The sequence below is a fragment of the Scyliorhinus canicula genome, chromosome 15, assembly GCF_902713615.1.
Source record: "Scyliorhinus canicula chromosome 15, sScyCan1.1, whole genome shotgun sequence".
NCBI classification, from domain to species: domain Eukaryota; kingdom Metazoa; phylum Chordata; class Chondrichthyes; order Carcharhiniformes; family Scyliorhinidae; genus Scyliorhinus; species Scyliorhinus canicula.
The window spans coordinates 31,602,817-31,628,656 of record NC_052160.1 but is presented as its reverse complement, the minus strand read 5'-3'; the positions used below and the strand labels follow the sequence as shown (position 1 = coordinate 31,628,656).

The 25,840-nt window shown below is 48.5% G+C and overlaps 1 protein-coding gene across 1 annotated transcript in view; it reads right to left on the bottom strand.

Annotated features, from left to right (window-relative positions):
* The window catches only part of LOC119978502 (netrin-3-like), a 378,885-nt gene that overhangs the window by 115,701 nt on the left and 237,344 nt on the right, over positions 1–25,840 (bottom strand). The window lies entirely within an intron of this gene.

The window sequence follows — 25,840 nt, the reverse complement described above, 5'->3', positions numbered from 1 at the left end:
TTTCATCTTGCACTCACTCAGAAAGCTTGCTAGAAATTACCAACAGTAATGCAGAAACAACAAATTATGTTGCATGAGAAGAGTGTGCTGATTGGTTGGCAAGTAGTTCGCTTCACATGTTGCTCAAAGTTTTGAACCCTTTATATTTCCTCTCCTGGTTCTTCCTACAAAACATTTCACTTCACATTTCTCTGCATTAAATTTTATTTGCTGTGGGTCTTACCCATTCCACCATCCTGGCTGTATCCTCTATCACTATCCTCCTCACAGCTCACATTATATCCAACTTTAATGCTATTTGCAAACATTTTTTCTGCATTAGGTCATTAACATAGTTCAAGTAAAGCAGTGATCCCAGTACCAGCATTACACGCACGGTAGCACAGTGTTTAGCACTGTTGCTTCACAGCGCCAGAGTCCCAGGTTCGATTTCAGGCTTCGGTCACTGTCTGTGGGGAGTCTGCACGTTCTCCCCGTGTCTGCGTGGGTTTCCTCCGGGTGCTCCGGTTTCCTCCCACAAGTCCTGAAAGACGTGCTGTTCGGTAATTTGGGCATTCTGAATTTTCCCTCTGTGTACCCGAACAGGCGCCGGAATGTGGCGACTAGGGACTTTTCACAATAACATCATTGCAGTATTGTAAGCCTACTTGTGACAATAAAGATTATTATTATTACTCTAGATAAATAAGTCCAGCACCACATATCAGGCTTACCCAAAGCTCAATAGGAGACACTTTGACAGAGATCAACCTGTCATGAGTCTCATTCACTCTCCAAGGTGCTGAATGACAGTCCGAACAGGTTGACACCTTTTGCTCAATTAGTTCCAATTTTAGCAGATATACCTACCTGCCTCACAGCTTAGTCCTGAATCTCACAAAGGGCCGGATGAAGTCCATCTATTGCCTGCATAGGAACTCCACTGACTGTTTGATGTTCTTTACATGCCACAATGCTCATTACATACTTCCAATCCATCAAAGAAACACAAGAACAACTTTTTAAAGCCCATCCCAGCACTGACTCATTGTGCCCAGGATAATTAGTGCAGGCTGTAATTGACAGACATTGCTATGCAATTAACATCAAAAAGGAATGATATTTATACTTGCAGCTTACTGTTTGGAGTTGAAGGTGTAACCAGAATTGCTCGCAATAATGTAGTTGTGGTTTAAGCAGAGCTTTATCAAATTACATCAAACTCCCCTTATTTTGTACTGACTATCTCTGTTTATGAAGCCCAAAATTGTATATGCTTTGAGAACTGAGGCGGGATTCTCCGTTGTGAGTCTGCATCACTACCATTGCCAGTGAGGACGAAGAATTTGCTACTCAGTCAAATTTCTATTCATTGCAGCGGTAACAGAGAAGCCGCCGTGAAGGAACAGAGAATCAAAGTCCTGGGGCAGGATTCTCTGGTCGCCGACACCAAAATCATGTTCGCCAATTTGCCGGAGAATACCCGATTCCGACCAAATCGGGTGCGGCGCTGCTTTTGCGATGCACCACCCCCTCCAAAGCAGCGTACTTGGAGAGTAGGGCACACCACGTATCGACGGCCTCAGGACATTGCCTGAGGCCCGTCCCCGATGTTCCGTCCTCGACCAGCCGAGTTTCCGGCGGCTTGGAACATGTGTGGTCTCACCCATTGGGAACTCAGTGTGGCAGCTGCGGACTCAGTCCAGTGCCGCCACAGTCGGGGCAGAGCCGAACTGTGGGCAGGGGGGAACATTATTTGGGGCTGGGAGCACAGTTTAAGGGTGGTCTAGGACGCACGAGCCTGTCGAAGGGGGGGTCTATTTTGCGGGCCAGGTCCGCGAGCAGCCTCCACCATGTAGCATGGCGCGGTCACCGTAGTGGGCATGCTCTACGCTGCCGTCCTGCTAGCTCCCAGCAAAACGGGGAATCGGTGGCCGTTTTGCACCAGATTTTCTGCCACCGTTCCCACGCTGACGTGGAGACATAGCGCCGGAATCGGAGAATCCAGCCCAAAATGTCTCAATATATCCTGCCACCAAAGAGCTTTTCACATGCACCACCAGGTCTCTCTCTTCCTCACCCTCTTCAGAATTGTGCTATTAAGTCTCCCTAATATTTCTGCCAAAATACACTACCTCCTACTTCTCTATATTAAATTCCATCTGCCACTTGTCTGTCCACTCTGCTATATTATCTACGTTGTACTGGAGCTGATCCTCACTGTTTACCATACCTCCAAGTTTGGTATCATTGGCAAATTTAGAAATTTTCCTCTGTGTTACAGTATTCCATTTATTTGTATATCAAAAAAGCTTAGGGTCCTGGCCCTGACTCTGTTGGATCACCACTGTCTACCTCCAGTCTGTAAAACAATCATTTACTAACACTCTCTGTTTTCTGTACTTATGTTAATTTTTTATCTAAGCTGACACTGCCTCTCCTATTCCATGAACCTTTTAACCAACCTTTATGTGGTACTTTGTCAAACATTTTCCTGAAATCTATAGAGACAACAGGTGGGATTCTCTGGCCTCCCTGCGGCATGTTTCTCAGTGGCAGGATCTTCTACTCCTGCCGCTGTCAATGGGATTTCCCACTCAATCCACCCCACGATGCCGGAAACCAGTAGTGGGGATGCACTGTTGGTGGGACCGGTAGATTCCACTTGCATGAACAGCCAGAAGATCTCTCCCAGTGTCCACCGCATTCTCTTCATCAACTTTGTCTATTCCTTCATCAAAAAATTCAATTAGATTTTTCAAGCACGATCTGTACTTATAAATTGATGCTGGCTCTCCCTCGTTGACTCAAACATCTCCTAGTGTCTGTTAATCTTTTCCTTGATTATTGTTTCCAAAACTTTATGAACAAGCTACTAAATGACTGCTGAATAAGATAAGAGCCCAACCATGGTGTTAGGAGCAAGGTACTGGCATGGATAGATGATTGGCTGACTGGCAGAAGGCAGAGAGTGGAGGTAAAGTGGTCCTTTTCAGGATGGCATCTGGTGACTAGTGGTGGCCCGCAGGGGTCAGTGTTGGGACCACAGCTATTCATGATATACATTAATGATCTGGAAGAAAGAACTGAGGGCATTGTTGCTAAGTTTGCAGATGATGCAAAGATATGGAGAGAGACAGGTTGTGTTGAGGAAGCAGAGAGGCTGCAGAAAGGCCGAGACAGGCTAAGAGAGTGGGAAAAGATGGAATACAATATAGAAAAGTGTGAGGTTGTGTACTTTGGTAGGAAGAACAGAGGCATAGATTATTTTCTAAATGGAAAAAGGCTTCAGAAATCAGAAGCACTAAGGAACTTACGAGTCCCAGCTCAGGATTCTCTTAAGGTTAACATGCAGGTTCAGTTGGCGGTTAGGAAGGCAAATGCAATGGTAGTATTCATGTCGACAGGGCTAGAATACAAGAGCAGGGATGCACTGTTGAGGCTGTGTAAGGCTCTGGTCAGACCCCATTTGGAATATTGTGAGCAGTTTTGGGCCCCGTACCTAAGGAAGGATGTGCTAGCCTTGGAAGAGCCCAGAGAATACTCCCCGGATTGAAGGACTTGTCATATGAGGAGCGGTTGAGGACTTGATGGAGTTTAGAAGGATGAGGAGGGATCTCATTGGAACTTTCAGGCCTGGATGGAGTGGACGTGTAAAGGATGTTTCCACGGATAGGAGAAACTAGAACCCCACGACATAGCCTCAGACTGAAGGGACGACCCTTTAAAACAGAGTTGAGGAGGAATTTCTTCAGCCAGAGGGTGGTGAATCATTGCCACAGAAGGCTGTGGAGGCCAAGTAACTAAGTGTCTTTAAGAAAGAGATAGCTTCTTGAGTAATAAGGGGATCAGGGGTAATGGGGAGAAGGCAGGAGAATGGGGATGAGAAACATAATAGCCACGATTGAATGGCGGAGCAGACTCAATGGGCCAAATGGCCCAATTCTGTTCCTATATCTTCTGGTCTATGGTCTAAGCTGATGTTAAACTGATTGACTTGTAGACTCTACAGATGTCCCTGAACCCTTTCTTGAACAAGGATGTCACATTTGCCACTTTCCAATCCTTGGGCATCTCCCCTGTATCTTGGAAAGTTTGGAAGATAATCACAATCCCTTTCATTATCTCTGCCTCCACTTCCTTCAGCAACCTGGGATGCAGGCCATCCAGACAAGGCAACTTATTCACTCTAAGCATAACCAGCATTTCCAGTACATCTTGCTGATCAATAATCACGCCTTTCATTACCTCTACATCTTGACATTTTTAAAATGGTTTTATTGAGGGTTTTTTTGTAATATACAGAACACAGATGTGGACATATATCTGAAAACAAAAGAAAAATAAAGAGAAATATATATTAATCGGTCGGCTTCTGTTATTTACATTAGATGTCTTACGTTATTTACAATGGCTACAGCTTCTTGTTTTCATTTTCCGGTAGGTATCTGGTTCTGACTGGATCCCCTAGCCCCTCCTCTCCCCCCCCCCCCCCCCCCGCCTTTTTCCTTCCTGACCCCCCTCTCCCTCTGCCCAGCTGGCCTGCCTTCTTCCCTCGCCTGCTCTTGAGTCCTGCTCCAGTTGGGTTGGTGTGTGTTTTGTTATTTGCTGGGCATGGTTGGGTTCCATGCCTCCATATTCCCGCCCCCCTCCTCTCCTTGTTATACTGTGACTACCCTCTCCCTTCCTTTGGCTTATTGGCTGTTGGCTACAAACAGGTCTTGGAACAACTGTGCAAGTGGCTCCCATGTATTGTGGAAGCCCTGTTCCGACCCCTGGATGGTGAATTTAATTTTCGCCATCAGGAAAAATTCCATCTTTACTTTTACCAATATTCTGAAAATAACCTTTTCCTCAATAAACAATGATACAAAATACTCATTAACTATCGTAGCCTTTCCCTGCCTGCATCCCAAGCATATATTTCCGTATTTGTTCCTAACACCACATCTCTTAGATCTTACTATTTATATGGTGGTAGAAAATTTTGGAGTTCCCTTTTACGTTAACTGGCATTCTACTCTTAGATTCTTTCCTTGCCACTCTTATTTTCCTATTTTTAAAAAATGTTTTTATTAAGGCATTTATATAAACATCAAACCCAACCAAAACCAAAAAGAGAACAAAAAGGAAACCACATAACAAATAAATAACCAACACCCACATGTTCCACCCTCCCTGGCATTACACTCCACCCACTCTGCCTCCTTTTTTAATCCCAAAGACTCACCCCACCCGCTGATTTCTTAACTACTCTTCAAGAAGTCGATAAACGGTTTCCATCTCTTAGCAACCCCTCCCCAGTCCCTCTCAAGGTGAACATGATTTTTTACAACCTAAGGAATTCTGCGAGGTTGCTCATCCACACTCCCTGTTTCGGCAGCCCCGAGTCACTCCATTCCAACAGGATCTATCGCCGGGCTACTAGAGAGTCAAAGACCAAAACGTCGGTCTCTCTCGCCCCTTGAACTCCCGAGTCTTCTGCCACTCCAAAATTCGCCACTTTTGCACTCGGGACCACCTTCGCCCTCAGCACCTCAGACATCATGGGTGGGATTCTCCCGCAACTGGCCAGATGGCCCGATGCCGGCGCCAAGAGTGGCGTGAAACCACACTGGCTTCAGGACGACCAGAAAATGCAGAATCCTCCACACTTCCAGGGACTAGGCCGGTAGCGGAGGGATTAGCGTCGCACCAACCAGCGACGAAGGGCCGGCACAAGTTGGCACATGCGCAGAACCGCCGGCGTAGTCCTTGCACATGCGCAGGAGAGTTCTTCTCTGTGCCGGCCATGGTGGAGCCCTACAGAGGCCGGCGCGGAAGGAAAGAGTGCCCCCACGGCACAGGCCCGCCCTCAGATCGGTGGGCCCCAATCGCGGGCCATCGTGAGGGCCCCCACTGGGGCCGGGTCCACCCGCGCCTCCCCGAGGATTCACCTAGACGGCCTACAAGCCAGGTCCCACCATGATGGAGAATCCCGTCCCACATCTCAGCCAACTCCTGCCAAAATCCCTCCAGTTTCAGACAAGCCCAAAACATGTGGACATGTTTCGCGGGAACTGATTCCTGCTGGGCAGCTCATACTCCTCTACCAATCCCTCCAAGCTCAGAAGCTGCCCCCCCATGAATAGGTCTCCAAATTGCCCAATCCTCGCCTGCCGCCACCCTGGAACCCTGCAGCCAGCGCCCCCCCCAGATCAAACCTGTGATTCCCGCAAATCGGAGCCCAAACTGAGGCACCTTCCAGCCTCAGGTGCTGCCGCCACTGTCCCCACATCCTCAGGGCCACCACCACTACCGGACTTGTGCAGTACCTGGCTGGCGAGAACGGCAGAGGCTCTGTCAATAATGCCCCTAAACTAGTGCCCTTACATGAGCTGCTTCCATCTGCTCCCACACCGACCCTTCCCCCACTACCCACTTCCTGATCATGGCTATATTTTCTGCCCAGTAGTAATAGGCCACCAAACACGCCAGATTCATTTTATGTAGCTGCTTCCAATCCCGCACCACCTGGTTGCCCAGATACCTGAAACTTGTCCCCACTACCTTAAACCACAGCTTGCCCAACCTCCTCTCCTGCCCCCTTGCATGGATCTGAAAGACCTCACTCTTCCCCATGTTTAACTTATACCCAGAGAACCGGCCGAATTCCAACAAAATGTCTATGATCCATCCAATACTTCTCAGTGGGCCCAATATGTAAAGCAACAGATCGTCCGCATATAGCGAGACCCTGTGCTCCCTGTCCCCCCTCCTCTCCACACTATCCCTTTCCAATCCCTTGACACTCTAAGTGCCATTACCAGTGACTCTATCATCAAGGCAAAAAGCAACGGGGAGTGTGAGCATCGCTGCCTCATCCCACGATGCAGCCTAAAATACCCTGTTTGTCCTTACACTCGCTGCAGGTGCCCAATACAACCGGATCACAATCCACAAACCCCTGCCTGAACTGCCCCAGTATCTCCCACAAATATTCCCATTCTAACCTATCAAAGGTCTTCTCTGCCTCCACAGCAACCGCCATCTCCACATTCTGTCCCTCTGAGGGCATCATTATCATCTTCAACAGATGCCTAACAGTAGCCGATAGATACCTCCCCTTTACAAACCCTGTCTGGTCTTCCCCTACCACCCCTGTCACGCAGTCCTCACTCCGCGAGGCCAAGATCTTTGCCAATAATTTGGCATCTAGATTTAGCAGTGATATCGGGTAGGAGGACCCACACTGTTCTGGGTTCTTATTCTCCAAAATTAAAGATATTGAGGCCTGGAATAACATGGAGAAGGGGGAGCTTCCCCTTCTCACTCACCTCATTAAATGTCCTTACCAGCAGGGGCCCCAGGTCTCCCAAAAACTTTTAATAAAATTCTATTGGGATGCCATGTGGGCCCAGGACCTTCCCGGCCTGCATCACCCCCATACCCTCCATCACCTCCACCAGTCCAGTGGGTGCTCCCAACTCCTCTACCAGGGGAACTCTAACCCATCCAGGAATCACCGCATACCCTCTCCCCCCACCCTCCTCCGGTTGGGGGCTCCAATTCATAAAGCCTCCTGCAAAACTCCTCAAATACCTTGTTCACCCCCACTGGGTCCAGTACCCCTCCCATCCTTCACCCTTCCAGTCCCTCTCACCACCTCCTGCTTCCTGCGTTGGTGGGCCAGCATCTTACTAGCCTTCTCCTCACACTCATACACTGCCCCTCTGGCCCTCCGCAAGTGCCCGACTGCCTTCCCCGTGGACACCAGCCTGAACTCCATCTGAAGCTTCTGCCTCTCCTTCAACAATCCTGCCTCTGGGGCCTCTAAATTCCTCCTGTCCACCAGCAGAATCTTGTCCACCAACCTTGCCATCTCTGCTCACTCCTCCTCCTCCCTATGAGCCCGGATTGATATGAAGTTCTCCTAACCACTGCCTTGACAGCCTCCCACAGCATGGCGGCAGAGGCCTCACCTATATCATATAGTTCCGATCTATTTGTAAGTCCACCCAATGCGGTGTGTGTTCTGAAACCATGATCACAGAGTACCTCAAGTACCCCAAGTTGACCACCCCGCCAATAACGTCTTTCCTGCCGCAAAAAAAATCAATCTGAGAATGAACCCTGTACACATGGGAGATGTACGTAAAACTCCTATGCCCTCGGCCTCCCAAACCTCCATGGATTCTCCCCCCTTCCCCACCGTCGCAACCTCCCCCCCACCCACCCCTCCCCCACCACCCCCGCCGCCGCCCACCCATGCACTCCATTAATCCCTTCAGTTCTTCTGAAACCGCCGACATCCTCCCTGACCTTGGGCTCGAGCGGTCAAACCCTGGATCAATGGCCATGTTAAAGTTCCGCCTGCCCCACATAATCACCCGGCGAGAGTCCAGGGCCGCGATTCTCTGATAATGGGGGTATGTCCCCACGCCCGCCAGAAAACGGGCACGAATCTCCGTTTTTAAGGGGGCTTGCAGGGCCCCAGCGTGCGCTTGCAGCTCCTGCTGTCGATATAGGGCCCTGCCGCCTGCGGCACCGGTCCTGCGCTACATGGTGGACCCAAACAGCGGGCATAAGAAGGTTGCCCACCCCCAGATCGTGCACGCTTGCCAATCGGTGGCCCCCGATCGCAGTCCTGGCCGTCGTGAAGACATGTTCCGCCCCTTCTGGAATGGCGTCATCGCACCATGCACCGTTGGGATGGCCTCAGAGCGTCACCTGAAGGCCCTCCCCGACGATCCGCCCCCGATGGGCCGAGTTCCTGACGCGTGGCCTCAGCCGTGCAGGAACCCGCATGGCGGCTGCGGACTGTGTCCCGCGCTGCACAGTCGGGCAGGAGCCATGCTGCTGGTCAGGGGGATTCCGCAAGGGCTGGGGGAATTGGTGGGGGGTGACCAAGGGGTGGCCAGGAGGGCACTATCTGGAAGCTCTTGTCCACGGTAGGGCCAGTGCCATGTTTTATGGCACGACCGCTGCAGGCCGTTGCCGCGCGTATGCGTGGCCATGGACCCGGACATTCTCCAGCCGTTTATTTTTTTGAGGCAGGGAGTTTTACGCGGTGCGGCTGCTAGCCCCTCACCATCGTAGGATCGGTGAGAGGGCGGTGCTGAATTTTTCCCCTGCTGTCTGGCCAACGGTTACTTTGCTTTGGATTGGATTGGATTTGTTTATTGTCACGTGTACCGAGGTACAGTGAAAAGTATTTTTCTGTGAGCAGCTCAACAGATCATTAAGTACATGGGACGAAAAAGGAATAAAAGAAAATACATAATAGGACAACACAAGGCATACAATGTAACTACATAAGCACCGGCATCGGATGAAGCATACGGGATGTAGTGTTAATGAGGTCAGTCCATAAGTGGGTCATTTAGGAGTCTGGTAACAGGGGGAGAAGCTGTTTTTGAGTCTGTTCGTGCGTGTTCTCAGACTTCTGTATGTCTTGCCCGATGGAAGAAGTTGGAAGAGTGAGTAAGCCGGATGCTGTCCGCTTTCCCCAGGCAGCAGGTTCATGTGATGGACTGTGTGGTGTTTACAACTCTCTGAAGTTTCTTGCGGTCTTGGGCCGAGCAGTTACCATACCAGGCCGTGATGTAGCCCGATAGGATGCTTTCTATGGTGCATCTGTAAAAGTTGGTAAGGGTTAATGGGGACATACCGAATTTCCTTAGTTTCCTGAGGAAGTAGAGGCGCTGTTGTGCTTTCTTGGTGGTCGCGTGTGGGTGGACCAGAACAGATTGTTGGAGATGTGCACCCCTAGGAATTTGAAACTGCTAACCATCTCCACCTCGGCTCCGTTGATGGTGACAGGGGTGTGTACAATACTTTGCTTCCTGAAGTCAATGACCAGCTCTTTAGTTTTCTGGCATTGAGGGAGAGATTGTTGTTGCTGCACCACTCCACTAGGTTCGCTATCTCCCTCCTGTATTCTGACTCGTCGTTATTTGAGATCTGGCCCACTATCGTCGTATCGTCAGCAAACGTGTAGATGGAGTTGGAACCAAATTTTGCCACGCAGTGTACAGGGAGTAGAGTAGGGGGCTAAGTACGCAGCCTTGCAGGGCCCCGGTATTGAGGACTATTCTGGAGGAGGTGTTGTTCATTCTTACTGATTGAAGTCTGTTGGTCAGAAAATCGAGGATCCAGTTGCAGAGTGGGGAGACAAGTCAGAGGTTTTGGAGCTTTGATATGAGCTTGGCTGGGATTATGGTGTTGAAGGCAGAGCTGTAGTTAATAAATTGGTGTCTGATGTAGGAGTCCTTGTTGTCGAGATGCTCTAGGGATGAGTATAGGGCCAGGGAAATGGCATTTGCTGTGGACCGGTTGCGACGGTATGCGAATTTCAGTGGATCACGGCGTTCTGGGAGTATGGAGGTGATGCGCTTTATGATCAACCTCTGGAAGCACTTCATTACAACTGAAGTCAGGGCCACCAATGGTAGTCATTGAAGCACGTTGCCTGGTTCTTCTTTGGCACTAGTATGGTGGTGGTCTTCTTGAAGCTTGTGGGGACCTCGGAGTGGAGTAGGGATAGGTTAAAGATGTCCGTGAACACCTCTGCCAGCTGGTCCGCGCAGGCTCTGAGTGCTCGACCAGGGATCCCGTCCTGGCCCGTCGCCTTCCAAGGGTTCACTTTCAGGAAGACTTCAGAAGCTGTGATGGTGGGTATGGGTGAGTTACGGACTGCTGGGGTAACCGACAGCGGATTGTTGGTTACCTGCTCGAACTGAGCATAAAATGCATTGAGTTCATCAGGGAGAGATGCACTGCTGCTGGAGATACTGCTCGGCTTCGCTTTGTAGCCCATTATGTTGTTTAGTCCTTGCCACAACTGCTGAGAGTCTGTCTGTGACTCTAGCTTGGTTTGATATTCTCTCTTGGCATCTCGGATGGCTTTGCAGAGATCATGCACCCTGCTTTATCCCCACTTTTACAGACCAGCAGTAATTGACACCCACTTTACATCGCTCTAGTGGTCGGGAAGATTCCGTGAGGTCGGAACGTCTGATCCTGTTAATGAGATTAAAATGAAATCAAATGTATGCTAATCAGGTTCTTACCCTTCCGGATCATGCCAGCATGAAGGGTCTGGGAGATCGCCAATTGATTTGCACCCAGTGCAAATCCCGTTGTGGGTCTCATGCCAGATTTTCCTGACAGAACAGAATTTTCACCAGGCTGCCGGAAAATCGTGCCCATCATTTTTGTTTCAATCTCCACCTCCTTCATCATCCAAGGAACTCTTTGGTTCCACTGGCTTTGATTCCACTGCCTTTCCCCTTTGTTGTAACGTACATAGTTTTTCCGGAATCGTCTCTGGAGTCATCCTGTCCAAGTTACCACATGCTCCCTTCATTCTATTCCAACTAAACTACTGATCACCCAATGTTACCTCCTGACCCCATGTTAGCCAATAATGTAAACGTTTCTCTCTCTTAGATCTTGTCTCCCTGTCCTTTATTTTTTTCGAAAATATTTTTATTAAGGCATTTACAAAATGTTAACAACAATTTTCACTAAAGTAAATAACACACCCACCAACCAACAACCACACCCAGCCAACCTGACTTACATAAACAGTTCCCCTCCCTCACTAACTATTCATGCCTCAACCAACCCTCCCCCACCTCCCTCCCTCCCTTACCCCCACCGCCACGCACACACACACACGTTTTGTATCTGCTGACAACTTAACTTTCCCCAAAGAAGTCGATAAATGGCTGCCACCTCCGGCCGAACTGTAGCATTGACCCTCTCAGACGAACTAGATCTTCTGAAGCCTGAGAAACCCGGCCATGTCACTAACCCATACCCCCAATAGAACATAGAACATAGAACAGTACAGCACAGAACAGGCCCTTCAGCCCTCGATGTTGTGCCGAGCAATGATCACCCTACCCAAACCCACGTGTCTACCCTATACCCGTAACCCAACAAATCCCCCCTTAACCTTACTTTTTTAGGACACTACGGGCAATTTAGCATGGCCAATCCACCTAACCCGCACATCTTTGGACTGTGGGAGGAAACCGGAGCACCCGGAGGAAACCCACGCACACGCAGGGAGGACGTGCAGACTCCGCACAGACAGTGACCCAGCCGGGAATAGAACCTGGGACCCTGGAGCTGTGAAGCATTTATGCTAACCACCATGCTACCGTGCTGCCCAATTTCAGAGGCTCCAAGTTCCTCCACGCTAATAAGATCCGTCTCCAGGCTACCAGGGAGGCAAAGGCCAAAACATCAGTCCCTCTCACCCCCTGGGCCCCCGGATCTTCCGACACACCAAAAATTGCCACCTCTGGACTCGGAACCACCCGTATCTACGATACCATGGACATGACATCGGCAAATCCTTTCCAGAATCTTCTAAACTTCGGACACACCTATCCTCCACCCCTTCAAAGAACCTGCTCATTCATGTCACAGTTAAATATGTCCTGTGAACCACCTTGAGTTGTATCAGGCTAAGCCTGGCACACGACAAGGACGCGTTAACTCTACTCAGGGCATCCTCCCACCAAGCAGCTCAAACTCCTCCTCCAAATCCTCCAAGCACGGAAAGCTGCCGTCAATAAACAGGTCCCCATACCACTCGATCCCAGCTTGCTCCCACCTCTGAAACCCCCACTTCCAGCTCCGTCAGTGCAAACCGGTGATTGCCACAGATAGGTGTCCGTACTGATGCCCCCTCCACCCTCATGTGCATCCGCCACTGTCCCCACACCCTCAAAGCCGCCACTTCCACCAGATTTGTGGAGTATCGAACCGGTGAGAACGGCAGGGGTGCCATTACCAGTGCCCCTAAACGTGCCCCTTGATGCCGCCTCCACCTGCTCCCGTACCGACCCCTCTCCCACTACCCACTTTCTGATCATTGCTATGTTCGCCGACCAATAGTAGTTCCTAAAATTCGGTAGAGCCAGCTCCAACGCCGCCGCCCCCCTGAATCCCTCTGCAGCAGTACCTTCTTTACCCCCGGGATTTTACCCGCCCATACGAACCCAGAGATCACTGAGTTCACCCTCTTAAAAAAAGCCTTCGGGATAAAAATAGGCAGGCACCGAAACACAATCAAAAACCTCGGGCGAACTGTCATCTTTACCGTCTGCACCCTCCCCGCCAGTGACAACGGGAGCATATCCCACCTTATAAAGTCCTCCTTCATCTGCTCCACTAACTGAGCAAGTTCAACTTGTGTAGCTGCTCCCACTCCCACGCCACCTGGATTCTCAAATACCAAACTCCCCCCCCCCCCCCCCCCCACTACCTTGAACGGCATACCCCCAATCTCCTCTCCTGCTCCCTCGCCCGAATCACAAAGACCTTGCTTTTACCCATATTCAATTTGTACCCCAAAAACCGTCCAAATTCCCTAGGATCCCCATAATCTCTCCAAAACCCCCCCCCCCCCCCAAACGGGTGATAAATATCCAAAAGTAGGTCAACCGCATATAACAAGACATGAGCTCCAACCCCCCCCCCTTCGGTACTATCCCCTGCCAGTCCTTTGATGCTCTGAGCACCATCGCCAGTGGCTCTATAGCAAGGCAAACAATAGTGGGGAGAGTGGACATCCCTGCCTCATCCCCCGCTACAGGCCAAAATAATCCAAGCTCACTCAGTTCGTCTGCACGCTCCCACGGACGTCTGGTACAACAACCGGACACCATCTACAAAACCCTGCCCAAACCCAAACCGCCCCAGCACCTCCCACAGATACTCCCACTCCACCCGATCAAAGGCCTTCTCCGCATCCATGCGACCACCACTTCCTTTCCCTCGGAGGGCATCATAAATACGTTTATCAGCCTTCTGATGTTAGCCGTTTAACTGCCTTCCTTTCACAAAGCCGGTCTGGTCCTCCCCATCACCCCGGCACATAATCCTCAATTCTAGAGGCAAAGATCTTGGCCAACTTCTTGGCGTCTACATTTAGAAGGGAGATTGGCCTGTACAACCCACTTTGTTCTGGGTCCTTATCCCGCTTCAGGATAAGAGAGATCGAGGCCTGTGACATCGTTGGGGGTAGTACCCCTCACTCCCTAGCCTCATTAAATGCCCTTACCAGCAAGGGCGTCAGCACTTCTGAAAACGTTTTATAAAACTCCACCGAGTACTTATCCGGCCCCGGGCCTTGCTCGACAGCATAGTCTCCAGCCCCTCCACCACTTCAAACAGCCCAATCGGGGCCCCTAAGCCCTCCTCCAGCTCTTCTTCCACCCTCAGGAACTCCAGTCCCTCAAAAATCGCCTTATCCCCCCCAGCCCGGCTGGGGGTTCCGAATCATATAGCCGACTATTAAAGTCCCTCAACACCCCATTCACCCCCACCGGTTCCAAGACCGTGTTCACCTGTCTATCCCTCACTTTCCCTATCTCCCTCGCCGCCTCCCGTTTCCTTAGCTGCTGTGCTAGAATCCTGCTAGCCTTCTCCCCATATTCATACACCGCCCCTTTCACCCACCTCAGCTACCCCACTGCCTTTCCTGTAGATAGCAACCTAAACTCCACTTCTGCCACTCCTTCAACAACCCCGCCTCCGGGGTCTCTGAATACCTCCTGTATAACTGGAGGGTCTCCCTCACTAATCTATCCATCTCCGTCCACTCCACCTTCTCCCTGTGTGCCTGTACCGAGATAAACTCCCCTCTTAGCACTGCCTTCAGCGCTGCTAAAACCTTCCCCGTATCGTTTATCGCCACGTATCTCCAAATGGCCTCCCTCACCCGCATACACACCTCCTCCTCCGCTAATAGTCCAACATCTAACATCCACCTGCTCGCTCCCCCACTGCGCTTCCATGAGCTAGCCTGCCCAGCTAGCCTGGGAGCCCCCACCCACGGCGCCAAGCATTCTACCCCTCACTGATTTCTCTACCCCCCCCCCCCCCCCGCTCGAACATCCTCCCAGTGCAATCGTTACAATCCCCACCAAAAACAAAGAAAAAAACAACCCACCATTCCCCATCAAGCACGAAACAAACCCAATCAAACAGAGCAGCAGCCCCAAATACATTGCAAACGTAGCTCACACAAACCAGAAAAAAAGCAGAATATAAAATATGAACATTCCTCTCCAGAGTTCAATGTCCTCATTCTCCTGTCAGTCCATTGGCTCTAATAAATTCCATCGCCTCCTCTGACGATCCAAAGTAATGTTCCTGGCCCTCATACATTACCCACAGATGCTCTGGGTACAACATGCCGAACTTCACCCCCTTTTTAAAGAGGGCCGACTTCACCTTGTTGAAGCTCGCTCTCCTTTTGGCCAGCTCAGCACCCAGGTCCTGATAGACACGCAGCTCACTGCCTTCCCATGTACAGAGCCTCGTCTACCTTGCCCATCTCAAAATCTGTTCCTTATCCAGGAACAGAGGCAATCGCACCATCATCGCCCTCGGAGGCTCTTTTTTTGTAGCTTCTTCATAAGCGCCCTTTGCGCCCTATCCATCTCCAAGGCCCGAGCAAAATCTCCTTCAACCAGCAGCTTCTAGAACATTCATGGCACATATGCACCGGCGTCCGCTCCCTCACTGCCCTCCGGCAGGCCCACGATCCTCAAATTCTGCCTGCGCGACCTTTTCTCCAGGTCCTCCACTTTATCTTGCAGCCTCTTCATTAACCCCATCTCTGCAGACATCGAGTCAAACTGCTCCTCGTGTTCTCCCACCACCTCCTCCACCTTCTGAATCGCCTGGTCCTGGGCCTCCAACCTCATTTCCATAAGGTTGATCCCCGCCTTTATGCGATCCACCACCCTAGCTAGGTCCTCCAAGTTTTCCTCTGCTGGGCAAACTTCTCATGGAGAGAAGTTACTAACTGCTCCTTCGACCACTGGGCAGGCAGGTTCGGACCCTGACCCTCCGCCATCTTCCCCTGTGTCGCCGGCTTCACACCAGCTTTCAACAGTTGTTCCATCCTTTTTAGACCACTTCTGGTCTACAAATCCATAAACCAGTGGGATACTCTCTTCTTCCACCTCTCTTGCACCTTATACCATCACTTAGCTCCACCGTTAGCTGGGGAAAAGGTCCAAAAATTCCACCATGAGAGGGAGCCACCAAATGTGCGGCCGTTCACTCCATGGTCGCCACTGGAAGTTGTCTCTTTGTCCTTTAAATCTACCATCTTCACTGCTCTCCGAAAAAAAAAATTCTTGACCCAATGGCCTTGCAAATTAGTTTCTTAACCTCCCTTTTCTCTAAAAAAAAATCCTTGAAGATGCTGTTACCTCCCAAATCCATTACCACATTTGCCAGAACTCCATGTTTGAATTCTTCAAATCAGGGGCGGGATTCTCCGACCCCCCGCTGGGTGGGAGAAAGGCCGGGCGTTAGCGTAAATCCCGCCCCCGCCGTCCTCCTAATTCTCCCGCCCCCCCAAAAATGGCCCTGGCATGAGTCGCGCCACCCGCCTCGGAGAATGGCGGGGTCCGGCGCGACTCAATGGACCCAAGGGCTGGCCGAAATTTCCGGCCCGCGATGGGATGAAGTCACGCCCGTTCTTTGCCAGTCCCGCCAGTGTAAATTAGAGTAGGTCCCTTAGCGGCGGGACCTGGCGGCGCGGGCGGGCTCCAGGGCTCCTGGGGGGTAGTGGGGGGATCTGGTCCCGGGAGGTGCCCCCTGATCCGCGGGCGGGCCTGTGCCGTGGAGGTACTCTATTGTTCCGCACCGGAGGCTGTGGTCCTCCGCCATTACCGGTGTGGATGTGAATCCCTCTTCGCATGCGCGCGGATGACACCAGCACGCACTGGTGCTCCCGCGCATGCGCCAACTCGCGCTGGCCGGCGGAGGTCCTTTGGCGCTGGTTGGCGTGGCGTCAAGCCTCTTTCCCGCCGGCCGGCGGGGCGGCAACCACTCCGGGGCGGGCCTGGCCCCTGAAGGTGCGGACTCCGCACCTTTGGGGCGGCCCGATGCCGGAGTGGTTCACGTCACTCCGTCTCGCCGGCATCCCCTGCCCCACCAGGTAGGGGAGAATCCCGCCCCAGGTTTTTGTACCTGCCATAATACTGAAACGGCTCTTGTCAAAGTTGCAAGTGTCATCCTATAGAACCTGACAGAGGTGAACTTTCCCTCCACATTTGACTTGTCATCAGTTTTGGATTCAATTGACTGCCAATGCCTCACCACTGTCGTCCAGCTGGGTGGTTCTGCTTTCACCTGGTTCCATTTGTATCTACCTAATCATATCCGGAGAATCACTTGTAATGGCTTATTCTATTCCTGTTTCCATAGCTTTATCTCTGCCATATCCCAGGGATCTATCCTTGGCTCCCTACTATTTCTTATCTAAATGCTGTACCTTGGCAACATCATCTAAAGGCACAGCGCTAGTTTTTCCTATGCCAACGACACCCAGTTCTACCTCACCATCACCTTCATTAACAGAAATTCCATCTAATTAAATATTAAAGTTATCTTTTTCCATCCCCATCCTAAACTCCTGTTGCTGACTCCATCCCTCTCCCTAACAACAGTGAAATTAAGACAGTCTGTTCACAATTTTTGTGTCACATTTGATCCCAAGATGTGTCCGATCTCATACTCATGCCATCACTAAAACTGCCTGACTTCACCTGTGTCTCAACCCATCTGCTGCTGAAACCTTAATCATGCTTTCACTGCCTCTAGATTTTGCAATTCCAGTGAGCGTCTGACTTATTCCCATATTCTATTCTCTGTAAACTTCTCTGCTACCTGTGTCTTAACCTGGGTCACATTCCTTCCCCTATCACCCCTATGCTCACTGATCGACATTAACTCCTACTTATGCAACATCTTATTTTCAAATCCCTCCATGGTCTTGTCCTTCCCTATATCTGTAATTTCCCAATGCCTCACAACGATATCTACGCTCCTCTAATTTTGGCTTCCCAAGCATCCACAATTTCAATTGTTCCTCCATTTTTTCCGTTCTCTCAGCTCTGGAATTCCCTCCCTACACCTCTTGGCCTCTTACCTCGCTTTCCTCCTTTAAGCCACTCCTTAAAACCTACCTCCTTGACCAAGATTTTTGGTCACCGTGCCTAATATCTCTTTATGTGGGGCAGTGTCATACTTTGTTTTATGATATCCCTATGAAATTTCATTATGTTAAAGATAATGATGAATATAATGTGGGTGTACCTACACACATGGACTGCAGCAGTTCAAGAAGGCAGCTCACCACCACCTTCTCAAGGGCAATTAGGGATAGGCAATAAATGCTGATCTCTCCAGCAATGCCCACATCCCAGGAATAAATATTAAAAATATGCAATACTAATATAAGTTATTGTATGTGTTTCCATTACTGCCATTATATAATTTTCTACACAGCTATTTGTGTTTGGAGATCACTAGCCTTATTCATCACACCTTGTGTGTGCAATGTAGTCTGTGTTTGTGCTCCTCTAAGTCCTTGGTCTGTTTCTATCTAATATCTAGAACGTAATTGGCTGGATTCTCTGGTCCTCCAGCCTCATAATTCTCAATGGCACACTGTTCACTGGCGGCAAGATTCTCTACTCCTGCCACTTGTCAATGGGATTCCATTGAAGCCGCAACACGCTGCCGGGAAATCCACAGGCGGGGGTGTACTGCCAGTGGGAATAGAGGATCCCAAAGCCTAGATAATTCTGGCCCATATGTAATATCTACTTTTGTCTGTGGTATTAATCAACACTCTCAGTCGTTTATGCACCTTAGTCCTCTTTTTTTAAACCTCTGTAAACTGATACTCACTCCCCTGCCAATTTAGTTTGAACCCTCCCTACCCCACTTTCAGAAGAAGGAGGAGAGAGGGCTGAATTTTTTCTAAAATTATAAAGTTAGAGAGAAATGCTGAGTTTTTTCTGGACATTATAACTGGAAAAACTATTAGATCCACAAATTTATGTCAGATTCCACAGGGAACTTTAACTGTATGCAGAAATGTTTGGCATAAAAATTGTTTTATTTTAACCCCCAGGTTAAGGATGGAGGCTGGCAACCAAACAACCATCATCTGTGACAGGTACATATCTCCAAACAGATGTTTCAACAATGCCCTTGCCAACCTCATCTGCTTCTGTAAAAGTTTGACCAGTCTTTTATCTTTCAAGAGACACATATTGCATTTAATAGCATGCAATCCAACTTCTGAATGGCTGACAATATAAGACTGGCTTTGAATAAGATTTGAAAGTCATCTGCAGACTGCCACAGAACAATGGCGCTGAAGGAAACTGCTGGATAGGGCAGCTGGCTCTGTAACATTGAACTAAAGTGAGCTGGCAGGAACAGCTAATGTTTCATTTTCCAGATGAGTGCACTATTATATGATTATCTGATCAACTTAAAGCAATGTAAAGCCAACCAGTTTATCTTTACTAAGCTTTTACATGCCCTAAGCACTTAAATGTCTGTCTTTTTCAAGCTTTCGCTCTCTAATTTTACAATATTGTGCTATTAAACATGCACATTACACCCACCATCACCCATTGTAATATCGGGAGTTATGAGGACAGATCTAGGTGAATTTGTTAGAGTGTTAGTATGTGGGTAGTATAGATAGTACTGTATTATTATCAACTTAAAATTTAACCTAGTTTTTTTCTCAAAGGAAACAGAGGGTCAATAACGGATCAAAAAGGAGATCTTCTTGGGGAGGCGGAGGGCATGACTGAGGTAGTAAATAAGTACTTACATCTGCTTTCACTAAAACAGAGAACTCTTCCAATGTCGCAGTAAAGGATGGTGTGGTAAAGAAATTGGCTCAGTTAAAATTAGATAAAGATGATGGACTCAAAAGATTGACAGGGCTCAAAAGTAGAAATGTCACTCGATTTGAATTGGATGCTCATAGAAGCAAGAATGGAAGTTGCATGGGCTTTGGACAAAATCTTCTAATTTTTTTTGTATATGTAATACCAGAGGACTGGGGTTTGTGAATGTTACAACCTTATATAAAGAAGGGAAGAGTCATATACTCGACAACTAAAGATTAGTCTGCTTCACTTCAATAATGGGGAAACTTTTGAATACAATCATCCAGGACAAAATTAATTGGCACTTGGAAATGCATAAGCTAATAAATAAAAGTCTACACGGTGATGTTTGAGGTAAATCATGTTTGACTAGCATGATTTGTAGCAGAGAGGGTTAATGAGGTTAGTATGTATGTGTGAACTTTCAAAAGGGATTTGATAAAGTACTATATATTTGGCCTGTTAAAAAATTTGAAGGTCATGGAATTAAAGAATTACAGACATACAACAAAATTCAATACTGCTCCCAAGAGTAAGATCCCACTGGGAGCCATGGGCTGGATTCTCCGCCTGCCGGACCACATTTCTGCCTCGGCCCGCCGATGGAATTCTCCGTTGCGCTGGCCAGTCAATGGGGTTTCCCATTGTGGGGCAGCCTCACGCTGTCAGGAAAACCCTAGACGTCGGCAAAATGGAGAATCCCACCGACGGAGAATCTATCCCCATATATTTCCAAAGAAAAGAGAAATACTGCCTTAAACAATATCCCACAAAACAGTTAGCCTTCCATCTCCCATCATACAAAAAATCCCGTCCCAACCCAAAAATAATGAAATAACAATAAATATATACAAAATACCCTAGAACTCCTTCCCATAAACAACCATAATAAATCCACACAGAACCCATTTAACTCAACCCATGTTCTGTAACAAAAGCTTCTGCCTCCTCTGAAGTATCGAAGTAATGGCCCTTTGACCCAAAGGTTCTCACACAGCCTCACAGAGTACACCACTCCAAAACTCACTCCACTCTTGTATAAAACCAATTTGGCCTCATTAAAGGCTGCCCGTTTTTTCGCAAGCTCCGCACCGACATCCTGATATATTCCTTCCCATCTCAAATCCTGATTTTCTTTTGCCCATTTCAGGACCCGCTCTTTCTCCTGGAAGCTGTGGAATCTGGCTATCACCAGGGCCAAAACAGCAAGTACCCTGGCGAGAACTACCTAATGCATGGTCTCCTCCGACATACCGCCACCAGAAGTCCAACAAGAGAGAATCGAAGAGGCCAGGAATCCTGCGGCGAGTAACATAGTTTCTCATTCACCAAAGCATGTCCACCATCTACAAGGCACAAGTCAGGAGTGTGATGGAATATTCTCCACTTCTCTGGATGAGTGAGCTCCAACAACTCTCAAAAAGCTCAGCACCATTCAAAGCAGCCCACTTGATTGGAAGCCCTTCCACAAATATTCAATCCCCCCACCACTGACAAACTGTGGCGGCTGAGTGCACCATCTGCAAGGTGCACTGCAAGAACTCACCAAGGCTCCTTGAAACCCAGAACCACTGCCATCTAGAAGGACAAGAGCAACATATACCTGGGAACACCACCACCTGGAAGTTCCCCTCCAAGTCACTCGCCAGCGAACTCAGAAATATATCACCATTCCTTCACTGTCGCTGGGTCAAAATCTTGGAACTCTCTCCCTAACAACACTATGGGTGTACTTGCACCTCAGGGTAAACGTAAATGAATTTTAAAAAAGCCAATTCTGGGTAACACACTTTAGGAAGGATAACAAGGTCTTAGAGAGGGAATTTACTAGAATAGTACAGGGGATGATGGACTTCAATATTATTTTTTATTTATTCTTTTCATGACATGTGGGCGCCACTGTCCAGGTTGGCATTTATTGCCCTTCACTAATTCCCTTCAGCCGGTGGTGGTGAGCCACCGTTTTGAACCACTGCAATCCATTTGGTGTAGGTACACCAACAGTGCTGTTGGATGGAGAGTTTCAGGATTTTGACCCAGTGAAGTAGAGAAGCTGAGTTTTGTTCTCCTTTGAGAAGGTTATGGGGAGATTTAATAGAAATATTCAAAATCATTTTCAAAAAGGAATTGGTAGATTCTTGAAAAGGAAAAGAATTACAAAGCTTCAAGGAAAGTGCTGAGGTGTGTGGTTATTTGATTAACCCTTTCAAAGAGTCAGTACAGACATGATGGGCCAAATGGCCTCCTTGTGTGCGATATCTTTTCATAGTGACTCAATGCAATTGAAGTTGATCACCTTAAGAGTCACAAAAAGAAGTGGAACAGTTAACCGTGGCTGCAGGTCATTCTCCAGGAGGTGATAGAACTGCCACATGACACTTTCTTCTCATAACTCCTCACAGATATTGTCAAATATGCAAGCAAGAGGGAATGCCTGATTCTTCCTTGCTGCACCGAGACTGCTCCTACTCCATCATAATAGCAGAGAAAATGAAGCCAATAGGAATTAGCACACATGCCTCTGGCAATCTCGTCTTGTGGAATTTACCCAAACCATTCAATGTCAAACAGAAAACTTGTCTAACGTTTCTCCAAAGGTAAGTGAAAATACGTTCCAATGCTATGGTTTCCTCCTCTGCACACATGCACTCTCTTGGGAAGACTAATGTAAAAGTGAATATGATGATTGTCATTAGACTATAATTTGTTTCCTGGATGTTAAGGGCTAAGATCTGGAACTTTATCTCAGTTTTCTTTTGCGAATGGCCTCAGTATAAAGTCACACAGTTGCTAAGATGCAAAATATTGAAATAATCCTAAAGATAATAATTGGGCCTTGTTATAAACAAGCTGCATAAAGGGTTTCACCTGTCTAATGGAGCAATGTTCAGCTTTCTTTAATTAGTCGCAGTGTGAGGGTTCAAGTCCTGTTATTGACAGCAACACCACTGCAAAGATATGACAAGAATGACCTGGCAGCATCATGATTGGCTAATTGAACCAGGCAGCTGTCTAAAAGACATACATTCACAAAATGACTTTGAATTCCTTCAGCTCTCAGCCAGTCAGGCTGCACTGTGTATAGATGTTCAAGTGGCTGATCGGCTACATGCGTTAGGGCTGTAACTATTCATTGTAGTAACATCACTCCAAACAGGAAGGGTTACATCACAGTGAGCGTGCAGTATGGACAGATGGATCATTGCTTTTACAGACCTGAGTCTAAGCCACAGCTGGATATCTGCGTTTGCTGCAAATGACAGCTGCTACATATTAAAGATGAATTATCACTGTATCAGTGAGAGTTTTACTTCACTCTGCTGGGAATACTTTGAGATCTTGAGCAGAAGGGCAAGATTGCTCTCGAGCGTAAATTCTTTGTAATTATTTTAAGCTTCAGTTTTTAAAATTTAGATTAATACCATCAGCAGTTGACATCACTGAGCTCCCTGCCATGAGTCCACCTGCAGTCGCAGACTTGTCAGACACTTTACAAGCAGTTTTAGCCTCCAATTTCATTTGGCCTCCAACACCAGCACACGTACACATTTCAGTCTCAGTTTAGCGCCATCTGCTCAGAATTGTGTGGCAGAAGGTGTATGTACTTAGCCCTGGGGACAAGGTTCCATCTGTGGGATAGATATCGTCTCCGGCCACCCCGTGTCTTGGCCAACCAGAAAACCAATCAATGTGTGGTATGGGGGAGGGGAGAATTGAACCTGTATCTTTGCTCCATAGCTGTACGTTGCTGATGCTGCAATACACAATACCACACACTAAGCCCCTGTTAAAGTGAATTAAATCAAAATGATAGGAAGAATATTTAATCAAATGTTCTCTCAGCCCAGACTTTGAATTGGCTTGCACAATTAGATTCTATTAACACCGTGGCCCAGGAAATGTGGGAGATGGTGTGCTGAGAGGTACACAGGCAGGACTTTTCTGTTAACTCCATCATTGTTCACAGGGTCAGGGAGAAGTCATGAATTGCATAGCCTTGACTGTGTCAGGGAGGTAATGCATCTGAGGTGCCTGATTTTACCACAATTATGCTGGAAAGCATTAAATAAAGGGCTTTGAACTCAAGCCGTTCCACTAGCCCTCGGAAGAAAGCTTTAGAACTTCCTTTACAACAAGCATTAAAATAATCTTGTGAAATTCCATTTTAGGGTTCAGGCCTCAAGTGGTCAGTCAATCACTTAGTTAGTTGGTTCATTAGTTAGTTAGTTACAAGGTATGCCTGGCTTTTCCATATTTACCATCAGCAACCATAGTTTCCTAACCGTACGTGCTGCTCTTGTCTCCAGTTCTGTAAGGTCATTCTCAATCTCACACTAGACAAGGCTCAGTCTAGTTTTTGCACATTCCCATTGAGTGCCCAGCAGATATTCACCCGGCCAGCCACATTTCCAGACGTGACAAGTTCATCTTAATTATTTTGCGGCTGGTTCCTGAGCTTCATTCCGTGGTACTTGTGGAGAAGGTAAATCAGTACTTGATTGAAATACTGTGGAGAGGTTAAGTTCACTGCACTGATTTCCTCAAGGGACTCGGGAGGTGAAGATGCCGGTTGCAATTTGTAAGATTCTGAAAGGAATCGTCAAAACTAATCCAGGCAAATTGCTCTTTGTGATGAGTGGTTCAAATACCGTATGATGCAAGTTAAAAAAGAACTAAAGTTTCAGAAACCTGCATGTTGAGATAAGAAACTCATGTAAACTGGTGAAAAAATTGATAGCCCCATCAGACTGGTGGGAACTGACCAATTATTGGACACTGACCAGCTGGTGGAAACTGATGGCTGGTGGACATGGATGAATTATTGGACTGATTACTATCTTTTTTAAAATGTTGTTATTGTATTTCTTTAAATTCAAATTCCCAAAATGCCATGATGATACCTGAAGTTAAGTTATTGTGTCTGACTGTTGGTGTGTCTATCCGTATGCCATCAATAGATTACGTGTTGGTGTGTCTTATTCTATACAGATATTTTCAGCCATTCACTATACCTGATGTTTCGGAAGGGAGTTGGTACCTCCTATATGTTAAGGTTGGGGTAGGATCAGGAGCACAGTGCATGACTGGGTTGTAGATCTCTGTCATATGACAACGGGAGGATTTTAGGAATATTAGCTTCTAAATATTGAGACAAGTTAAGAGTTAAAGGCCTGGGAGTACAATGTATTTGACTGTAATGATCATGTTTTTAAAAATGATTTTGGTTTGCTTCTGGTAAATAGCTGGTGAAAATGGCCAGAGGAATATGGATTGGCTGGGGAGGTCTCTAGGGAATTAATGTGCTTTTGTAGCCTGCAGAGATAGTAAAACGGATTCTCCATTGAGAGATTAGGGGCGGGATTCTCCCATACTAAGCGGGGCGGATGGGCCCGGCGGGACGGAGTGGCGTGAATCTCCGCACCTTCAGGGGCTAGGCTGGAGTGGTTTGCACCCTGCCGGCCGGTGAGGAAGGCCTTTAGCACCGCGCCAGCCGGGGCCGCGCATGCGCGGGAGTGTCAGCGGCTGCTGACGTCATCCCCGCGCATGCGCGGGGGGGGTTCACCTTTGCGCCGGCCATGGCGGAGGCCTACACTGCCAGCGCGTTGGAAAAGAGTGCCCCCACGGCACAGGCCGGCCCACGGATCTTTGGGCCCCGATCGTGGGCCAGGCCACCATGGGGGCACCCATGGTGCCCACCCGCGCCGCCAGGTCCCACCGGTAAGGGACCTAGTTCAATTTACGCCGGCGGGACCTGCATAGAACGAGCGGGACTTCGGCCCATCGTGGACCAGAGAATCACTGCTGTGAGCAGGGAATCCCGCTCTAGGTTCTGATGCCGGGACTGAATGGCGGGTGTTCCACTGTCCTGATGGGGGTGAGACTGCCGGAGCCATTCAGGACATGCTAATGAGGCAGTACTCGTGCAACATGGAACTAGTGCAATTCCAACAGATTCCAGCGTCTGATTCTCTGCGATCATGTTTGGCACTGGAGAACTTGACAAGCTGGAGCTGCATATAAGACCTCCACTCCCCACATACTCTCATTCCAGCAAAGAAGATGGCACCCCGGAGAGCGGCCCTGAGATTCATGGATGCAGAGCTCGATGCCGTGAAGGAGAGGCGGGACACCCTGTTCCTCGA